Consider the following 7,718-nt stretch of genomic DNA (forward strand, 5'->3'; position numbering starts at 1 on the left):
CGCCCAACCCCCTGATCGGCCCTGCTCTGTAGGTGATAGAGGGCAGCACCCCAACCGCCCCCCCCACGGCCCTGCTCTGTGTGTGACGGGGTAGAGCCATAACCTCCCCATTGGCCCTGCCTGAGTGTGACAGTAGCGGCGCCCAACCCCCTGATCGGCCCTGCTCTGTAGGTGATAGAGGGCAGCACCCCAACCGCCCCCCCCACGGGCCCTGCTCTGTGTGTGACGGGGTAGAGCCATAACCTCCCCATTGGCCCTGCCCTGAGTGTGACAGGGTGCGGCGCCCAACCCCCTGATCTGACGTGCTCTGTGTGTGACAGGAGGCGGTGCCCCAACTCTCCTATCGGCCCTACTCTGTGAGTGACAGGGGGGAGCTCCCCAACCCCCTGATCAACCCTGCTCTGTGCGTGACAGGGGGTGGCGCCGCAACCTCCCCATCGACCCTGCCTTGAGTGTGACAGGGGTGGTGCCCCAACCCCCCAATCAGTCCTACCCTGAGCGTGACTGAGGGTGGCGCCCCCACCCCCTGATCCACCCTGCTCTGTGCATGACAGGGGGCGGCGCCCCCACTCCTCAATCGGCCCTGTTCTGAGCCCGACCAGGGTCTGCACCTAGGGATTGGGCCTGCCCTCTGCCACCCGGGAGCAGGCCTAAGCCAGCAGGTCGTTGTCTCCCGAGGGGTCCCAGACTGCGAGAGGGCACAGGTCAGGCTGAGGGACCCCCCTCCCCGCCGAGTACACAAATTTTTGTGCACCGGGCCTCTAGTCCTATATAATAAAAGAGAAACATGCAAATTAGCCATCCCTCCGCTATGCTCAAACCACGCCCACCAGCCACGCCCACCAGCCACACCCACCATCCAATCCGAGTGACTATGCAAATTACCCAACAAATATGGCAGTTCATTTGCATATGCAAATGTCAAGCGCCCCAGGAGGCAACGGTGACCATGGCCGCGGGCTCCCAGGACTTTCACCAGCCCTGGGGGATGAGGCCGCCCACACCTAACCACGCCCACAGTCTCCTGGGACCTTGCTGGTGGAGAGCTGGAGGTTTAGAGGGCTTGGCAGAGCAGGAGACCACTGGACATAGAGCAGAGCGAGAGAGAGGGTGGCTTGGAGGGCGCGGCTCCCTCTCTCACCCCAGCTTCCTCATCACAGCTGTGAAAACTGACAGCAGGGAGGAGGAAGTCCCACCCCCACAGAATCAGCCAGAATCAGCCATTGGTCAGACAGCCTTCAGCAGCGTGATAGCCAGGACTCTCATTCACCTGCATCTCATACCTTGACAGTAGAGAGGTGGGACTATGTCTAAAGAACAACTGTTGATACAATGTAGCTCTGCAGCTGAAAGATGCCGGCGTTATTGACAGAAAATATCTGCAGAGTAGTGTGCATCTGATCTTGAAAGAAGGCGGCGCTTGCAACAGGATGTATCTGAACACCAGCTACTGGAAAAACGTCGCTCTGATGCCAAAAAACACCGGCGTTATCAACAGAAAATGTCTAAAGACCAACATGCCTTTGAAGTTGAAAGAAGGCGGTGGCGACGACAGAATATGTCCAGAGAACAGTCATCAAGTACTACCAACACCGGTAGGAACTGCCTTCTCAGCCAAAATAGAGTACATGAGGATTCAATCCTTGAACATATTGTGGTGGAATGACTGTTAGATGTGAATTTTGCCTATCACTAAATTTCTCTGATGAAAAACCATCCGATAGGAAATTTACTCGATGTTGTAGCAATGAATTCTTGTGAATTCATTCAACTCACTTGTTAAAATGTTGAACAGGACACATCCAAACCCAACCGCATGTCTGTGCCACCAGCATTGTGTTGTAAAGTTGACATCGTCCTGTTTTTCTGTCTTGTCTTTCATCAAAAGAGCCATAGCACTGAATGGAAATGAGTCTGATTTCACTCGCCACTAGCCTAAGTGTGGGATATATAAGATGATTGTGGCAGAAAGAAATGTTAATGGAAGCAATGAAGCTGTTACTTTTCACTCAGATATGTATTTATTTATTTTCAATCCTCACCTGAGGATATTTTTCCATTGATTTTTAGAGAGAGTGGAAGGGAGTGAAGAGGGAGTGAGAGACAGAGAGACAGAGAAACATCAATGTGAGAGAGACACATCGATTGGTTGCCTCCCACACCTGCCCTGACCCAGGCCAGGGATTGAGACTGCAACCGAGGTACCTGCCCTTGACTGCGAATCAAACCTGAGACCCTTTGATCCATGGGCTGACCACTGAGAGTTAACCACTGAGAAAACTGGCTAGGGCTCAGATATGTATTTAAAATGGCCGAATGGTAAAGATAGAAAAGAAGGACCACATATAAATTGAATTAAATTCTTATAAAATGAGATGCCTTTAATTTATCTTTTTTGAGCATCAGTGTAATGAATAATTTAAAATGCCCATTCTCTTCTTAGATTTACAGAAAGCAGTATATTTTCATATTCACTTGGCAGGTTTATAGGTTAATATTGTTTCTTTTTCCAAAGAGGTCATCTACATGCTGAATTACATTTTTTGTCATTTTGGTAGTTATGTCTTTTTGATTGAGATAAAATTCACATAACATAAAACCATTTTAACCATTTAAAATGTACAGTTCAATGGTTTTTATTATATTCACAATGTTGTGGAATCATCATCAATAAATAATTCAAAAACATTTTCCTCACCCCAGAAGGAAACCCTGTACCCATTAAGCAGTCACTCCATTATCCCTTCCCTGGCAACCATTAATTTACTTTCTGTCTATATGGAGTTGTCTATTATGGACATTTCACATAAGTAGAATTAAAGCAGTTCCCACTTTTCCATGGTTTTGGTTTTTGCTGTTTCAGTTAACCATGGTCAACTATGGTCCAAAATGTTAAATGGAAAATTTCAGAAATAAACAATTCTGAGAGGACAGAGCCCAGACCTAAGTTTTAAATTGCAAGCCATTCTGAGTAGCATCATGAAATCTTGCACTGTCCCATTCCATCCTGCCTGAAACATGAATCATCCTTTTGTTCAGTGTATCCATGCTGTACATATAGTACAATAAGATACTTTGAGAGAGAAAGAGACCACATTCAAATAACTTATATTACAATATATTCTTATGTTTTCTTTTGTATTATTGTTACTCTCTTCCTATGTCTAATTTATAAATTAAACTTTATGATTGACATGTATGTATAGGAAAAAACATAGTTTATATAGGGTACTCTGTGGTTATAGGCATCCACCGGGGGACTTGGAACATAATCCCCATGGAGAAGGGGGGGCCACTATATGCAATATGTGATCTTTTGAATCTGGCTTTTTACTTAGCATACCATTTTCAAGTATCCCCATGTTGTGGAATGTATCAATACTCCATTCTTGTTAAAATTTGTTTTTATTATTATTTTTTTTTTTAGGGAGAGAGAAAGGAAGGTAGAGAAATAGAAAGATAGCAACATCGATGCGAACAAAACATCATTCATTGGCTGCCTCCTGCACTCCCCCTACTGGGGATCAAGCCCACAACCAGGGCATGTACCCTGACCAGGAATTGAACCATGGTTCAATGATTGATGGGTTGATGGGTTGATGCTCAACCACTGAGCTACACCAGCCAGGCAATATTTCATTTTCTTTCTCTCTTTCTTCCTCTCTTTCTTCCTCTCTTTCTTTCTTTCTTTCTTTCTTTCTTTCTTTCTTTCTTTCTTTCTTTCTTCTTTCTTTCTTTCTTTCTTTCTTTCTTTCTTTCTTTCTTTCTTTCTTTCTTTCTTCTTTCTTTCTTTTGTTATTTTTACAGTCTTATTTTTGTGTACACATTTACTTAATAATCACTGAAGTTTTAAGCCAGTTCATGTAACTGAAGAGCCTTTACAAGTAGTTTATATTGTCTAGAACTAAGATATGCTGAAAACCCAGTCTGGAGCAAAATGGGAAATAACATCTTTCTAAAGATAGGTTTAGAAATTCTGATCCAGTAGGTTAAGATGTTTCCTCTCTCTAGTAGCAGGGCTGAGGCATACCTGGCTGCCAGGCCACCACTCACAGGAAAGAAAACAGGGTACAGACCACCAAAAACAAGTCCAACCAATCTACCTGGTGTTATGGTACAGGTTTCACAATTCAAATCACCTGTATTCAATGGTAAACTTATAAAACCTTTGTAAGATACATTTGCTGTCAAAAATGGGATCACTGCCATTGGTAAACCAGCAGCTGTGTCACATGAGCCTGTATCACATTTAAGACGCCAAAAAAGACTTTGCTATTAGGCCACAGACAGCAGTATTAAGTCCAATGTATATTGATCCATGTTCAATTTCTGCTTCTGAAAGTTGGTTAATTTTTCTGTTTATGATGTCAAATATGTGGTCTTCCTTGAAAGTATCATCTGATTCATGATTTTCCATCTTGAGCCTTATGCTTACCTCCCAGCCGAAGGTTCTTGCTCTGGTCTTCCTCAGCCCTAAGGCTCACTGCAACCTTTGCTTTGCTAGCGCTGGCACAGCCATCTTTGCTGGCACGTGACTCGGCGAGCAATATTTCATTCTTTTTATGGTTTAACTAGAAGCCCGGTGCACGAAATTCATGCACTGAGGGGGGGGGGGTCCCTCAGCCCAGCCTGCCCCCTCTCACAAACTGGGAGCCCTCAGATGAGGAGACTGAGGCAAGGCTGGGGAGTGACTGGCCCAAGTGGAGTAGCAGAGCCAGGCATCCTCCTCCAGTGCTTCCCCCAAGCTGCAGCCACACTCCCTGCGTGGGTGTCCCTAAGGCCATGCTGACCTCTGACACGGAGGTGAACACCTAGGTCCCTGAAAGGGGAGGCCTGGCCCAGGCCCAGCAGCCTGAACTGCCTTCCTTGCCAACACCCGCGTCTTGGAAAAGCTGCTCCCGGGAGCACGCCTACCAACAGTCCAAACCAATAAAGTTTTCTATTTTCTTTTCTTCAATGAGTCTCCTCTGCTAGCAGCCTCAGCCTCCCCCACCCCTGAACCCCCCATTTGGCTCTCTACCTCAGTCTCTCCCACCCCTGAACCCCTTTCCTTGGCTACTTCAGTCTGAGAAAGGAGGATCCAAAAGAATTGAGCAGTCCAGCCCCACTCCGTCTGGCCCCGGGGAAGCCTGCCACCTAATGGACACAGAGCGGATAGTCAAGGTGGCTGCCAGTGGCTGAGGAGATGGGGCCCAGAGCTGGATCCCATCCTCAGGCCTGGCGGGGATATACACCCCCTTCCAGATCCTGGGCTTCAGGAAGCCACTGTGTGGCAAGCCCTAAGGGAGAGTGAGAAAAGTGGGCACCAGACTTGAGCAAAGACAGAGACCAACCCCAGAGATGCCCCTTTACCTGGTGCTGCCCAGATGAGGAATACCTGGGCAGCAATTGGTCCCATCATCCCTTAAACCTCCTGCTCCCCTCCCTGCCCTCCAGCCCTGGTCCTTTGACCCCTCCCACCTCCCTCACCTTCACCGGCACCTTTGCCCTGTGACGTCAGCCTCTCCAGAGCAGACCTGGCCCAAGGCTGGGCTGGATCTGGCTGTCATGTTCTCCCTGCTGTCCTTCCCCTCCTGGCTCCCTGGCCTCTCCTCTCTCAAGTGGGGCTCCAGCCTCCTCCTCGACTCTGTCCTGAAAAGGTTAGTGCCTCCTCCCTCCAGGGCTTGCTCCAGGCACCCCACCCATAGGTCTCCCAGCCCTAAGCTGCCCCTCCTTTAACCCTACTGAGCACCCCCACTCCTCCCTCCCTCCCCTCAAGGCCTCATCGGGGCCCATGTTGTGTCTGCTGGGCTAGGGGCATGCCCCAAGCCGCATGGTGGCTGCTGGGAGCATGCCCCCAGCCCAGCAGCCCCTCATTGTGTCCACAGCCCTCCCTCCCTCCATGGTCAGGGCACGGGACGCTGGCGTAGTTGCCATCTTTGTGTTGGAGTGACAGTTAATTTGCATATTACCCTTTTAATATATATATATACATATATATATATATATATATATATATATATATATATATATCTCACATTTTGTTTACCCATTCTTCAGTTGGTGAACATTTATTTTGTTTCCAATTTTGGGCTATTATTTATAATATTGCTATGAACATTTATGTCTAAATTTTTGTGTGAACATGTTTTTTCATTCTTTTGGGCATATACGTAGAAGTATAAGTACTGGGTCATATGAAAACTCTGTGACTAAATTTCGCTAGGGAACTGGCAAACGTTTTCTACATTCTCTGGGTTGTCTTTTCACATTTTTGTTAATGTCTTTTGATGCATAATGTATTTAATTTTTTAAAAATAATTCTTTATTGTTGAAATTATTACATATTCCCCTTTTTTCCCTCATTGACTCCCTCCAGCCTACTCACCCCCGCCCCAAGGTCTTCAGCACCCTATTGTCTGTGTCCATGGGTTATGCATATATGCATACAAGGTCTTTAGTGATTACATCCCACCTACCCACCCCCACCCTCCCCCACCTTCCCTCTGAGATTCCACACTCTGTTTCATGCTTCCTTGTCTCTGGATCCACTCCATTCATCAGTTTATTTTGTTCATTAGATTCCACATATGAGTGAGATCATGTGATACTTGTCTTTCTCTGACTGACTTATTCCACTTAGCATAATACTCTCCAGGTCCCTCCATGCTGTCCCAAAGGGTAAGAGGTTCTTTTTTTATTTTCTTATTTTTTACTGCTGCATAGTATTCTATGGTATAAATGTACCACAGCTTTTTTTATCCACTCATCTACTGAAGGGCACTGGGACTGTTTCCAGATCTTAGTTATTGTAAATTGTGCTGCTATGAACAGAGGGGTGCATACATTCTTTCTGATTGGTGATTCAGGATTCTTAGGATATATTCCTAGAAGTGGGATCATTGGGTAAAAATGGCAGTTCCATATTCAATTTTTTGAGGAAACCATAAAGTATTTAGTTTTGATGAAGTTCTATTTAACTCTTCTTTCTTTGATCATTTGTGCTTTTCTTGTCATATTTAAGTAACTGCTGTCTAATTCATGGTTACAAATATTTGCACCCATGTTTCTAAGATTTTTATATTTGCAGCTAAATATATGCGTTTAGGTCGTTGATCCATTTTGCAATAAATTTTGTACACAGTGTGAGATAGAACTTCAAATTAATTATTTTGCATGTTGCTTTCCACTTGTCCCAGAACCATTTGTTAAAATAACTATTCTTTCCTCAATGAATGGTCTTGACACTTTCGTCAAAAATCAATTAACCATAGATGTATAGGTTTTTTCTAGATTCCTGCTTCTACTCCATTGGCCTTTATATCTATCCTTATGCCAGTACCATCTTATTTTGTTATTGAATTTATTTGTTTGACTAGTTAACGAAATTATTCAGTTTTCAGGTGCAGAATTCTGCAACATTCATCTGTACACACTGTATTGTGTAATTACAGTAGCTTTGTAGTATGTGTTGGAATTGGAACATGTGAATCCTCCAACTTGTTTTTTTCTCTCAAAATTGTTTTAGCTATTCTGTGCCTCTAACATTTCCATATGCATTTTCAGATTAGTCTGTCCATTTCTGCAAAAATTACATTTGAAATTGTGATAGTGATTGTATTGACTCTGTAGATCAATGTGGGGAGTATTACCATCATAACAAAATTAAATTTTCTAATACATGAGCACAGAATGCCTTTCCATTTATTTAGGTCTTCTTTACTTTCAACTATGCTTTA

General features: G+C 44.9%; 1 pseudogene; it reads right to left on the minus strand.

The window, feature by feature from the left end:
• Nucleotides 1-3,849: 3,849 nt before the first annotated feature.
• LOC102427766 lies at nt 3,850-4,417 on the minus strand (annotated as a pseudogene).
• Nucleotides 4,418-7,718: the final 3,301 nt, after the last annotated feature.

This window comes from Myotis lucifugus, unplaced genomic scaffold (assembly GCF_000147115.1).
Source record: "Myotis lucifugus unplaced genomic scaffold, Myoluc2.0 scaffold_192, whole genome shotgun sequence".
In the NCBI taxonomy this organism is placed as follows: Eukaryota; Metazoa; Chordata; class Mammalia; order Chiroptera; family Vespertilionidae; genus Myotis; species Myotis lucifugus.